At 44.7% G+C, this 14675-nt stretch overlaps 1 long non-coding RNA gene across 4 annotated transcripts in view; it reads left to right on the top strand.

Annotated features, from left to right (window-relative positions):
- The window catches only part of LOC121681857, a 24575-nt gene extending 11920 nt beyond the window's left edge, over positions 1-12655 (top strand). Inside the window, exons 3-5 of one of the 4 annotated variants that reach the window (XR_006022319.1) lie at positions 2583-2663; positions 10990-11072; positions 12315-12655. This is a non-coding gene — a long non-coding RNA (uncharacterized LOC121681857). The remainder of the gene's footprint in view (positions 1-2582; positions 2664-10989; positions 11073-12314) is intronic. The other 3 variants (XR_006022320.1, XR_006022321.1, XR_006022322.1) reach the window with 3 other exon arrangements.
- The last annotated feature ends 2020 nt before the right edge of the window (positions 12656-14675 follow it).

The following is a 14675-nucleotide window of genomic DNA, read 5'->3' on the forward strand; positions in this document are numbered from 1 at the left end:
TGTATGTGAGCCTTATGAAAGCAGGTGCCCAAGAGGAGGAGAGAGTGAGAGAGGAGGACAGAGAGGGGGAGTGTGTAAAGGAGAACAGACCAGTGAGATCTCTAACCCACTGCCCTATATCCATCTAGCCCTTTTACTGGAATCAGGAGTAGTGCTACCAGCTCCAGGTATAAAGGCTGCTCAGGCTGCACAGATTGTGTACAAATGTAGCCGACTGATCCAGAAGGGCCCTGTCTCAGCACCACTGGGCTTCCAAGCAGCTGAACATCGCAGCTCAGCACACTCAAGGGAATGGGACTTGTAGCACATGTTATAAAGAAGCATATTGATCATATTGCATGATCATAGGCGTGTTGGCTTATTGAAGTACAAATGAAGTAATGAAGTACTAATACTTTTTCTACTCTTTACATGTTTGTGTTTTTATATATACATGGACCACTGTATCAAAATAATGGTTATGTGATGAAGGAAAACATTTATTTATCTTTTACTTCTTATTTAAAAATGTTCACACACTCTATCATCATACTCTACCACACAAACAAAAATGTGTAGGCTAGTAGCCTAGTATCCTTACCTACATGTAGTCCTATATTGGGCAGGGTTGCACTCTATGCTCAGACACTGGCTCCAGTGTCTAGCACTGCTGAGAAAATACTTTTGTATGCCATTGTGAAAACAACGTCTTCCAGTGAAGATGGAAATAAATCTATCAAGGAAATATAATAAAAAAGGGAATAGTAGAATGTGGGTGAAATGAAAGAAAATAGTGGATTATTTTCTTTATTTTATTACAGGTAGGCTAAGAAGGCATTTAGATCACATGCTTTGTTACTTTCACTTGAGTAAAGAAGTTGAATTGGTACCTTTACCCGTCTTTTTTTAACACATCTGTACTTCAACTTGAGTATAGAAAGTGTGTATCTCTGTGTAATCTCTGCTTATTGAACACACACAGCAAAAGTCAAACATGTACAAACTTAGTTATATACACAGTACACAATCACACTGATACATACAGAGGCACACACACACACACACACACACACACAGACAGACAGACAGACAGACACACACACACACACACACACACACACACACACACACACACACACACATACACACACAAAGCAATGTCCTGTATGTTGTTTTGGCCTCTACACCATTTTCAATTGTACCCAAGCCCACCCTTGTCCTGTTGAATGTCATGTAAAATGTCAGCAAAACTGTGATCACGATAAATTAATGCAACACAAAAATCCCATCGGCTGTATTTGGGCTGAGGCCAGTGTTTGCAGCCATGGGGAAAAGCACTTAGCTGTGGAATTGCAGTGTTTTATAGTCTGATAACGCCATTAGTCAGAACAGAATAAAAATGAGTGAAAAGGACTGTAATTTAGATCTAAGCTCTAAATTTGCTGGAGTCCATTTCTTGCTCTCTCTCCCAGCTTGCTTTCGCCCAGCTTGCTACACAAAAATCCTCTCAATCTTTTGTATTACTACAGCTTGTTAAAACCAAGAGTCATCTCTAAAGCCTTTTAGTGGACTGACAAAATGGAGAGGTGAAAGAAACACTTTTCATTTCCAGGACCGGCTCTGTTTGTAGTGCATACTGAAGGGGAGCCTATCGGATATCAAGACATTGCCTCTCACAAGACTGAAACCTGGGAATTAACCTTCCCATTTTCTGACATTAGATAGATTTACAAACCAAATGCAAACATGTACTACTATAATTAAATACGCACAAGATTTTTTTTTAGATGGGGAATGTTGAGGGGGTGAATGGTTTAAATACATATAAGCTCTTAACCAAGCCTGTGAATGTCTCTAATATGCAATCACAATGTTCGGTCATGAGCGTTAAGTCAGCGAGCAAAAATAAAGGCTGCTGTCGCCATGCCAATCACCGCTCCGCTTCACATCATAATCCTCTCCCCGCCGGTGCCATGGCAACCACCATTAAGTGGACACTATAATCATATCATTAATTCAGCATCGCGGCCCCTTTGTCTCTATTTCTGAAAGCAGGTAAGCTCAGAACACCTCTCTCTCTCTCCGTCCACCCACGCTAGTGGACAAGGCCCCTCCAGGGCCCAAATGTCTCTCTGTCTCTTTTTCTCTCTATCTGTCTCCATCTCTCTCTCCCTCTCTCTTTCTTTTTCTGTCTCTTGCTCCATCTCTCCCATCTCTTCTGAGCCGAGGCAGTCCTCTCCTCTGCCCGGCTGTGTTAGCGGGTGGCCACAATAACAGCGGCCACACAAAGGCATCTCTGTGCGGTGAGCGGCCTCTCTGGCAGCATACGAGGCTTTTTATCATTGGACCCAGTGCACGGTGTCAGAGCGAGCACAGCATCTTAGATATATTTGTGCCGAGGGTTTTCTCTAATGGTGCTCCAGGATCCCCCACCCACTGTTTGTGATTTAGCACTGATCTGTGTGATCTGATCTTCATGATTTGTTTCCTTCTCTCTCTCTCTCTCTCTCTCTCTCTCTCTCTCTCTCTCTCTCTCTCTCTCTCTCTCTCTCTTCATCTTCTTCTTCTTCCCTCCTTCTCTCCTCCCTTCTCTCGTTTTGCAGAGCCGAAGAGAGGAGTCATAAGATCAGAGGAATGAGAGAGGGTCAGCATGTTTATTCTGCGAGCTGTTTATGCATTCCTAGGTCAGTCCTGCAAGCGTACCTTCGGACACTCACCCACAGAGTACACTCACATACTGTACACATGCAGAGAGAGGGAGGGAGAGAGAGGGAGAGAGAGAGAGGACTGCATACAGAGATACACATATGCACACACTCTTGTCTTGCACCCTCATTTACATCCAGACAGATTCTCTCACACACACTCAGACATCAGGGATTGTGGATTGTGTCGGTCTGTTGTCATTTTTCAGTTAGACATGAACACAAGGGTATACACTCTCTCTTTCACACTCTCTCTTTTTCTCTCGTGCACACACACACATACACACAGTCATATGCACACATTGCTTCCCCAATTTACTCACATGCATGCACGCACGTACACATAATTGCCTACACACCACTCAGCCATCCAGACCCAGACACATGTGTTTCTGTGTTTCTTTGTGTATGTGTGTGTGTGTCGGAGGGTGGGGGGGGGGTTGTGTGTGTGTGTATATGTGTGTTCCCTGTGCGGGTGTGCACTTCCTCTGACTGGGGTAGCTCATCACTCTCTGCTAAGCGGAAGTCTCACTCATCTCCCATCTCCTCATCATGTCAAACCCCCCCCACCGCCAACCCCTTTCCTCCTCAACACACTCACACACAATCTCTCTCTCACACACACAATCTCACTCACACACATACACACACACACACAAACCCGCTCACACACATCTCACACATCACACATCAGTTAGCTCTTTTGGATGGGCAGGCAGAGGGGCAGGGGGAGGGGGGTGACAGGGATGGAGGAAGTACACAGGAAGTACATTAGTTATCAGTCTCTGTCGTCTCCACCTTTTCACATCCCATCAGGGTGAGAGGCGGCCAGCCGCACCCCCTCCCCATGCTCCCTCCCCACACACACACACACACAGGCACACACACAGACACACACACACACACACACACACACACACTCACACACACACACACACACACACACACACACACACACACACACACACACACACACACACACACACACACACACACACACACACACACACACTCCTTTTCACTCTTAAAAGTCCTCCATGCTCCAGTTTAGAAGCGCCTGCCGATTCCAATGACACTTGGCGCTGCACACACACGTGGAGGTGGCTTGATGAAATATTTACATAAAAGATGGCAGGACCAAAAAAAGAAAGGAGAAGAGAGAGAGAAAAAATGTACAGAGAAAGAGGGGGGAGGATATATATTGTTCTCTCTGGCAGGTCGTGCGGGATTTATTGGCAAAGGAAGGAGGAGTTTATGAATGTTTACAGGATTTAGGCTCTTGTGTGAGGACTGTTTCCCTGCTTAGAGTGTTCACTGTTTTCACATTGTGTCAGCAAGTGTGTTTGTGAATTTGTGTGTGTGTGTGTGTGTGTGTGTGTGTGTGTGTGTGTGTGTGTGTGTGTGTGTGTGTGTGTGTGTGTGTGTGTGTGTGTGTGTGTGAGATAGCGAGAGAGACAGACAGAATGAAAACGGTGAATGCACGCATGTGTGGGTGCAAGCATAAAATCCATTTCCTCTCCTACCCACAAGCTCGGCTCTTAATATTTTCAAATCCACCCGTCAATCACTCTGGATGTCTGAAATTATATAACAGATGCATGTGAAATACTTGCATGCCAGGCATCACTGAAGGTGAAATAGAATGCTCTAAGCTGCTTAACACTGCCCTGCATGCTTGCTTAATTTCTCCCCCCTCTCTTTCCCCCCAAAGCATGTGAATGAGCTACTGTATGTGCAGAGGAACTTTATTGGAAAAAGCACAGGTTCTGCATGTCCCACTGGGCTTTCTGTAGACACAGGGGGTGAATAGGGTTAAAACAGAAGCACTCGGGGAAAAGGAGGGTGGGGAGAGTCTGCATGCTTTACTCCGACTGGTAGCCTCTGCACTCACGCTAATTATTTTTTTAGTCAGTGGTGTGTGCTGGGCTCGCCTACTAGTTGTGCAAATGCTTATTTAAGCTGTGTAGCTTGACAAGCATATGGTTTTCATCATCATAAAGACATGTTTGAGGGGCTTATGTTTTCATGAGGCCGAGGCTCTGACTAGTCTGTCAAACCAGACGCGGCGCTGCCTTTCTGGAGCACCCCTCTTCAATAGTCTTAACCATGAGTACCATATTACCATTGATTCAGTCTTACTTTTCATGAAATGATAATAATAACTATGAGTGTTTAAAACCCTTTTTCGCTCAGTGTACTTCTCTGTTGGACAGAAGTAAGTAGGCTTTGGTTTTGAATTTGAAAAGGGGCTTGTGTCATTTGTGTGAACTACAATGTTCTCCATGAAATGCTGTGGTATGATATCAGTCATTTACACTGTACATCGTATCAGCCTTTCATGGGTCACAAAGAACATGTCAGATGAAGTTATAATAATCTATGAGACGTAATAATTTTTATTGCCGTGCACACTCACTCAACCACATGCAGGCCATGCAACACAGATGTGTCATCAAAGATCTGAGCACAGACAGGCGCACAAACACAGACGTGTACTCACACACATGAACACTCTTCAAACATGGATGTGCCATATGGTCCAGACACACACATGAAATTCATATAGACACACATACAGCGCACACACATACAGCACACACACACACACACACACACACACACACACACACACACATAGACTATCTCTCCCTCATACAAACATGCACGCACGCACACACATACACACACATACATACACACACACACACACACACACACACACACACACACACACACACACACACACTCACACACACACACACACACACACACACACACTATCTCTTCCTCATACAAACATGCACACACACACACACACACACACACACACACACACACACACACACACACACACACATACACTTTCACCCCTAATAGAAACACACACACATGTGATTGCCTGTGTTGTCCATTGTTGATATTCGGGCTCCTCCAGCGTGCACAAGAATGACTAAGAGCAAAAACAGGAAGATGGTCCGTCCTGTAAAATGGGAACTCAGAGAGCACAGACCTTTTATTAAAGGCCCAAACACCACTTAAGAGTGGGAATGTGAATTCCAATAAAAGTGTTTCATTTCTTCACACAGTAGTTCTTAACGCAGTATTACTTTAAATAAACACTGCAATTCCAGCATGGCTCTGTGAATAAATAGAACAAAGGAGAGGCAGTGGATTTCCTCTCTTGATTGCGCGCAGATGTGAGCCAGGATCTGGAGTTAGTTAAACTTCGATTAAGAGGGAATCTCACAGTAATTCAATAAATAAGGATGCTGCTATACAGATAGCATTTTAATGTGTGTTACGGCATGCTAGCATTTCATTTTCCTGCTGTTAGTACAGTTAATACAGTATGTGTATAGTCCACTGTATACTTCATATATCAGTCTAGTGACAGTAGCAATGCAGATATGTGAGCATTTAACTTTGGGTTCTTCAGGATTTGTTATTTCCTCTTGTGGGTGACAGGAAATTAAATTAAGGCATGATTTGCAGTCTTTTTGTAATGCTTAGATCGTTATGAAGGGTTATGCTGAAGTGTGCCTTAGTGAGAATTGATAAACAAAATGATACAATCATATAACACCCACACTCATGTGCACATAAATGCCTTATGGCGTTGATAGTAACATTGGAAGTTAAGACAGGAGTAGAGACAATGAGCAGAAGCAGAGACACAATTCATCTCAGCAGCACAAACAGGTGTCAGATATGCAGAGACCCAGCTGCTACCTCCTATCTCTCTCTCTCTATCTAAATCTTGAAGCCTTTCTGTCTTGTGTTCCTCTGTGTGAGTGTGTGTGTGAGAGAGAGAGATGATCAAATCATCATATGAAAAAATCCGATCAGATCCGAGCAAGAGGCGGAAAGGTCATGGGGAGTGGGTAAAAATGGATGAAGGCTAATGATTATCTCAACCTTTATCTAATCAATAATCATTTATCCAACAATATTACCCACACCCGCAGCGCACTGCCCATTAAGCCGGCCGTGGACGCCGGCGGCTCCAGCGGAGGCCCTGCCTGCCTGGCAGCTTTATGGCTGGGGATGAGCGCCTTTTGTCAGGGAGGCAGCCCGAGAGTGCTACCGCTGCCGCTAGCCTAGTGCTAGCAGCAACGAGCAGCCTGATTTAAAGGCCTGATATGTCCCACAGCTGGGGCCAGACACAAAGTACCCAGAGAGAAGGAGAGAGGGAGAGAGAGGGAGAGAGAGAGAGAGAGGGAGAGAGAGAGAGAAAAAAGAGTATGCAAATGCACCACAACATATGAAAATACTTTTTCGCTTAATTTGTGGAGCGTGTTCATGATTGCCCACTCAACATAATCAACACACACACCAAAGAAAAAAAAAAATCTTCTCATTGAGCTGAACCTGTGGCAGACATTTCCCGCCATTAGGAAAGTGGATACGAGATAAAGATGGAATCATATTTGGGGGTGGGGTGAGTCAGGCTGCCTTGTATTTGATTATATCTATTTTTCCTCGCATCTGTGTCATTTTTATGAGCCTGGCCCGGTACTGGAGTGACACCAGCCCTCTGTCTGTCTCTGTCTGCCCCCCCCCCCCCCCCCCCGCTCTGATGCCATCTTCATCATGAGCCCTGGCTTTATTGCCTTTAATGACTCCCTCTTTCCCTTCATTAATTCTTTATCGATTTCTCTGGACGTCTGCTGAATTAATTTTCAATTACGAAGGATTTTAAAAAACGCAATACAAATGTGTGTGTCCGTGTACATTTGCGAGTGTTTGTAAGTAAGTGATTATTGTTTGGGGGGGGGGGGGGGGGGGGGGTTATAAAATCTTCTCCCCTACAACATTCAGATATGCTCTGTTTTCAGGTGAAATGGATTTCTTTTTTATTCTTATTTTGTACACTCTCAGGTGTATGCGAGCACGCGCACACACACACACACACACACACACACACACACACACACACACACACACACACACATACACACATACACACACATACACACACATACAGACATGCACATGGAGGGAGGCGCTGGGGAGGGTGTGAATCTGACAGAATGAAATTGTACTAAAGGTCAGTGTGAGCTAATGGCTGGGGTATCTTACATGAAATAAGTCCAGACACTTTCGACAGGTCTTTCAATGTCACAGAGCAGCCTTTAGCTGCAGCCCCTGACGTGACTGGAAAGCAACGCAAGAGAGCTGGGGTGGAGATGGTGTGTGTGTGTGTGTGTATGTGTGTGTGGTGGGGGGTTGTGGGGTGATGTGGATTGGCGTGGCACTGGACAGGCATCTAATTTACACACCCTTCAAAACAGCACAAACATCTCTGGCGAGTGTACATCACACATCACACACACACACACACACACACACATGCGTGGTAGCCATGCCAGGCCTCCCTCAAAGCAGCCAAAACTCATCTGCTACAGGTACACACACACACACACAAACTCACAGTTCTGTGCACTCAGGAATAGATTGCCAATATGTCATATGAAAAGGCTGTTAATTAGAGTAATTACTCACTTTGAGTTCCATGGCAGATATTGAGTGTCTTTTTTAAAAAGTACTACAGTTTGGATTAGAACGCCGACTACTGAAACAAATGTGTTGTAACTCAAAAACTGCACTTGTTGAACAAAAAACACTATATAAAAAGTATTAAAAGCACCATACACTTTTTGGGGGTCACAGTAAAAAGCCAAAACACCCCCCCCCCCCCCAGCTGATTGCCCACTTTGATGTGTATAGTTGTTAGTATGCTGTTAGTATATTTTTAAAATGTACCTCAGGTTTTTACCATTTAAAGCACATTTGTTTTTATACTTACTGCGAATGTGTATTTGTTTGTTTCTGCATCTCTCTCTCTCTCTGTGTGTGTGTGTGTGTGTGTGTGTGTGTGTGTGTGCATAGTCAGACAGTGTTTGTGTGTGTCCTGACCCTGGCCTCTCCGCGCTCATCCCCATGTGAGCGTGTGTGTGAAATACAGCGCTCTAATTGTCAGGTCTGGCCCCCACATTCCTTACTCGGACGCCCGCCCCAGCTCGCTGTCACTTTAACAACCTGAAGTTATCACCCGAATAGAGATTTCAGGTTCAAAGTGCCTCTAAGAGTATATAGATACATTTTCCGTCAATAAATTCACCTTCCATCCGGCCCCCTTAAGCCAAATAACCCCACTGGTCTGATTGATGTTTTTACCGCAAAATTATACCATGTCTGTCGCCGCAGAGAGAAAGAGAGAGAGAAAGAGAGAGAGAGAGATAGAGAAAGGGAAAGGGAGAAGAGAGGGAGGAACTGTCTCCATTCCAAAATTAGCCAACCATCAACATAAAACAGGATAAGTCCAACATGGTGTCATTTCACTGGAGTATTGATTCTTGCAGACGCGGTGGATCCTGAGCGGATTTCCCATAAAAGCAGTAGCCAGAGTGTCTTCTCTGGGAGACAGTAGAGGAAAGCACATAAAGATGACAATAATATACAAGTCTGGAGTCCCTCAGACCCCCAAACACAGTCGGCCAGCCGTTAACCTTTACTTAACCGAGTTGCCTCATAAAGATGCACCAGATTCTGTTTCTCTCGGCCTAAAGGACAAGCTGCGTTCATAAAAATCAATCATTGCTTCTCTGGAGGAAAAACACTGATCAGACTTCATGTAATGATAATGTGTGTCAATGTTGCTTAATTTCTGGTCGCTGACTAATTTTCAGAAATGACAGTGGTAATGTCATGAATAGACATTTAGATAATGATCAGAGCCCCCACGCACTAGTTCAGATTTCTTTTATCCCAGCCTCTTGACAACTTAACATGACTGGTCTTTAAAAAAAGATTGATAGCATTTTTTTTAATTCATTTTCCAATACTGAAAAGGGCAAACATGTTCCTTAACATTGGAACACGTAAAACAAGTAATCAAATGTTTTGTGTAAGATAACCCGCAAGCATTGACACACCATTGACAAAAGGAGGAAGAGCAACAGCCACTTTTTTGGGACTTGTCAAATTACAGTTGAGCCGCACAATGGGATCAGAAAATCCAACAGAATATATTTTATCCAGGCCTCTCGGCGTTATTGTTCTCCTCGACAATGCTCAGGCAAATGTCGGGCCAACCAATAGGATGTAGCGTAAGTGTTTCAGTATGACAAAGCAGGATAAAAAAGATTGTTTAACCAGCCAATCGGATGCCACGTAAGTGCTTCAGCATGCCTGTGAAGTGAGGGCTTGTTTAACCAGCTCCAGTCGCAGAGCCCTAATGAAAACCAGACAGAGAGAGGGTTTGGATTGATTTCCAACATCTTGATTTAATATCCTGAATTAATTATTTTAACTTGAATAATATATAAAGGAAAATAAATGTAGAACACTCTAGGGAACAAGAGAGGGCTTCACTGCTGCCGAGTTATCTCATGGTCAATCTCCCCCACAGACTGCTTTCAGCTGTGTGTGCGTTTGGGTACGTATACATGTGTGGGAGTGTGCCAAAGCGCCTATGCACGTAATTGTGTGTGTATGCATCTCTCTCTTTCTCTCTCACCCCCCACTCCTCCGCTCTGTGTGTGTGTGTGTGTGTCTGTGTGTGTGTGTGTGTGTGTGTGTGTGTGTGTGTGTGTGTGTGTGTGTGTGTGTGTGTGTGTGTGTGTGTGTGTGTGTGTGTGTGTGTGTGTTCACGCGTATGTGATGACATCATTGTGATCTAGGCAGAATACTGAATGCATATACATTCAGTATTAAATATGTTGTGTGTGTAGACAGACAGCTGTTGTTAGAAGAAGCTCTTCATGTTTTTAGACATTCTCTTTGGTACTGGAGTGGAGGCAAGATGACAAAACCAAGGGGGTAGTTTGCCCAGGGCTACAGAGGAGGGCTGGAGCTCTAAACACACAACTGCTGTTTCATTGGTGAGAGAACAATTTGCTACAGAAGTGGATGAAACCGTACACTGAAGTGTGCAAAGTCAAAAGAGGAAAACACAAATACAAAGCCCATTTTCTTCATTTCCCAGAAGGCCATGCATCTGGCCTAGGAATAATACGGCTCCTTGGAGACACGGATATCAATCAGATCGCCTGAAAGGCAGAAGCGAAGGCATTCTCTGATTATTCTGACAAATAGTGAAGCAAAAAAAGCTCGCTGGAAAATATCTAATATTCACCACCTGCATTGTTCCCAGGAGCCGTTATTGGCACACAGGCGTCCCTTTCGATTACATTTATTGATAACTTATTCACGTTTTACCACACACAAAAGTATCGGGGAGAATCATCAGTTCATAACACATTTTCTCTTCTACATTTGTTCTCCTTTTTCTCTCATTCTGCAGTGAAATGAGAGGAAGCATTAACCACCCTTACAGCTTCCCCTATGTGCTGGGCTCCTCCGTCTCTGCATGCCACTGTACGATTGGTAGGTAGCTAGGTGCCCCCCTCCCCACACACACACACACACACACACACACACACACACACACACACACACACACACACACCCTGCACGCCCCCACACACTCTCACTCTCACCGCTAACTCCACCCCCACCGCCGCCGCACCCCCACTCACTTCTGACATTCGGATTATCATAAAAGAAGGCTACTGTCAGCGCGCCTGTGATTTACTGACAGCTTGAGCCAATCAATCTCAAAGTTCCGATTAAAAGTACAAGAGTGGAGCTTCATCCCCTCTCTCCCTCCCTCTCTCTCTCCATCTCCCTCGCTTTCTTCCCCCACCCTTTTTTATTTTAATCTAAGCGAAAATAAAGGGAGGCCTTTAAATTTCATAGCTTCCAGAAAACTCTGGCAAGTATTCATTGTGCTCTACTTTTCCCTTTCAACCTCTCGGCAGGAGGCAGCGCTCATGACATCTTTATATACGATGTTCTCGTTTCAAAATGCCATCGAAGCTTCAGATGAGCGCGGCACTGTGATCTCGGAATACAAAAAAACACTGGCATCAGATTTTTCTTATTGACACACGCTCTGCAGTGGAGTACGCCTGAAAGAGCCAAAGGGCGTAGCATCTCACAGTCAAAGCACTGCTTTCCACTTCCCTCCTTTCCTCTGCACACTGCCAAGGCCTAATTAGGATGGGCTGCCTCTTTTTATTCATTAAATAATGCTCAATGACTATCGGGTGGTGCTATTTCTTTTCTATTTTTTCATCCTCCTCTGCCCCTTCTTTTTATTCCACCTATTTTATGGAGGAGTGCAACAGTGTTACTGGGACAGGGAGAACACTTAATCACCCAGACAAACACACCATTATCTGCGGGATTCATCAGGCTGCAGCCTGCATTAGATATGGTAAACCACTCTCATTACCCTGAAACAGATGCAGCCCAAACACACAGGAGGGATCACAGGTCAGTGAGTAGTGAGGGCTACACTAGCCATTTTAGGAACTTTCACAAGATAAACTCAAAATGGCCTCTCTTTCAAATTATTCAGAGTGACCCCCCACCCACCCCACCACACCCCACCACACCCCCCCATACTCATCTCGCTGTGTTGTCAGATTGAAGTGACTAAGATTGCCGCCGCAGCCAGGCGGAGTGGCAAGTGCCGTCACGCGTTGGCTAACATTGTGCCGGAGCGATTTGAATGTTTCTGGGGAGGAGATCACAGAGTCATTAACCATTTTCTGTCTTTCTCAGCAGTTAGTGGCCGCGTCGCCGGGCTGCCAGGGCCCCCATGCCGTAATGTATTGTGCTGCAAACAAGAAGGATGGCCGGATCCCAGCCTCCGGGTGCCGGGGGAGCCTGCGGTGATGCCGCCGCGCAGGTATATGGATGGCCTGGGGAGGTCTCCATCATTCATAAAACATGCCGTCGCGCCAGGGTCGAATTGATCTTGCAAAAGAAGCAGGGTGGCACGGCGACCACTTCATTAGTCTTCGCGCACCAACAAATCACTGCGGCGCTAGCCTCCGAGGGACCTGCCGCCGCCACACAGCCCACCGCAGTCACCTTAGCCCCATGCCCCCGGGGAAGGGAAAGAAAAGAGAAGGAGGGGAAGAAAGAGGGGAAAGGGGAAGATAGGGGAGGGAGAGGGAGGCCCCGGGTCCAGCAGTGGTCTCCAAACACAACAGCGACATTAGCGAAAGTGTGTTATGGGGACACTGAGCAGGAGACTACAGAGGGAGGAGGGAGGGGGGGGGCAAGTTCAGGTGGTCTGGGTGGGACTGAGGGAGAGTAATGTTGACACGGCAACAGCAGAGAGGAGAAAATAAAGAAAAAAGCTTGTGAAATGCACACAAATCTCAACCATGGTAATTGATAGCCAGTGGTCATTCCGAGCATATGGGACTGAAATCAAGTGCTCTCGCCATAAAACAATGTCAAATATTGATGATATTTCTGTTCCCGGGCTGCTGAATGAATTGCTCCGTTCACTGACTATTTTTGATGAATGATTTTTATTGCCGTTTTTGTTGTTGTTGCCGTGGCTTCAGAAGTCTGAGGCCTTGCTACTTCTGCAAATGTATCCAGGTAACCAAGGAGCCCCACAGACCTGGAGCCTTGAGTTCAGGGCTACAAATCATCTCTGTTTACTGATGCACACGCTTGGAAATGGCCTGTGATAATCACATTTTTCAGGAAGATTAGAATATTATTTTTGCATTGTTTGCTTTTTTATCTTACATGTGTACAAACAAATAACATTTTATACATATTTCTGGAAGTATTCCTGACATTTTTGTACAACTAAAACAATAATAAAATTTAAAATGAAATGCCAATCTGATGGGTCTCATACTAATTAAACATAATGAGCATAGGTTATGAACAATATTTAATTATTCTTATTTAATTATTCAGTGACTTCTGTATTTGTTAATTTGCCACTCACATACTGTATATGGACTGTTTTGAAATTGTATTTGTAGTGAGGAGTTGTGGGAGGGTATGCTGGTTTGTATATGCTGTGATATAAACCCATTATGAACATTATGACTGACATTGCCAACATACCTCAACCTGATTGTCACATTACCATAATTTCATGCCATGCATATTTGAATACCATTTCACACAGAGAAAATAAATATTTTATTATTATCACAGAAAGAAACTCAAATGGTATCCAGTGTATGATGAATAATTACTATTTTTTTGGCAAAGTGAATAAACTGAACATCCCACAGTTTCTTCTAAACATTGCACAAGTAGGTTCCAAAGTGCTATTAGAATCTTAAGGCACAGTGGTGCATACATACACAGCCTTATTCAGCTGAGCAACCTGACCTTATCCAGAATTGCAGACATCATAAAAAGCACTTACCCAAGGCGAATTATATTCAACCAGTGGAAATGCTTATGGATATTGTTTACAGTGTTGAGAGTGACAATGAAGAGCTATGATATTGCATCTGACGAGTGAGGCCATAAATGTGACACAGAAAGAAATCATAGGATTCTAAATGTCAAAGTGCTCCCATTCCATGACTTATACATTTGAAAAGAAAATTGAATGTCTTTCTCTTTCGCACTCTCTCTTGCTCACTCCATCTCTCTCATTCTCCCCTATCTTTGTCTGTCTATCTCTCCGTGTCTCTCCAAAACAAACGGTTCTCACATTGTGTTGTCTCTTTAAAGTTGCATGGCTGCCCCCCGCCCCGGACCCCTCCCTCCCCCACTCATCCACAGTCTGTTCCCTCAACTGTCATCCGCAGAGGCCTAAAAGCCTGTCTCACGCGCTGTTCTACATCACAAATGGTTTGTGTGTTTGTCAGTTTGGGCCCACCAAGAAAAAAAAGAGAAGAGTTAAACTGATGCAGTGTGTGTGTGTGTGTGTGTGTGTGTGTGTGTGTGTGTCTGACACATGTGGTTGGAGTAGAGGGATGAGCATAGAGTGATAAGACTAGTGTGGGGGGGGGACTTCAGGTGGTGTAAGTGTCAGAGGTGTGGATTGGCCAGGGGTGACCCAGTCAACCATGGGCACACAAACATAAACATGTCCACCCCTACTGTCACCCACCCCCCTTTCAACCCCCCCACCCTCTCCCCTCCTCCTAC

This window comes from Alosa sapidissima, chromosome 14 (genome assembly GCF_018492685.1).
Source record: "Alosa sapidissima isolate fAloSap1 chromosome 14, fAloSap1.pri, whole genome shotgun sequence".
Classification (NCBI taxonomy): domain Eukaryota; kingdom Metazoa; phylum Chordata; class Actinopteri; order Clupeiformes; family Clupeidae; genus Alosa; species Alosa sapidissima.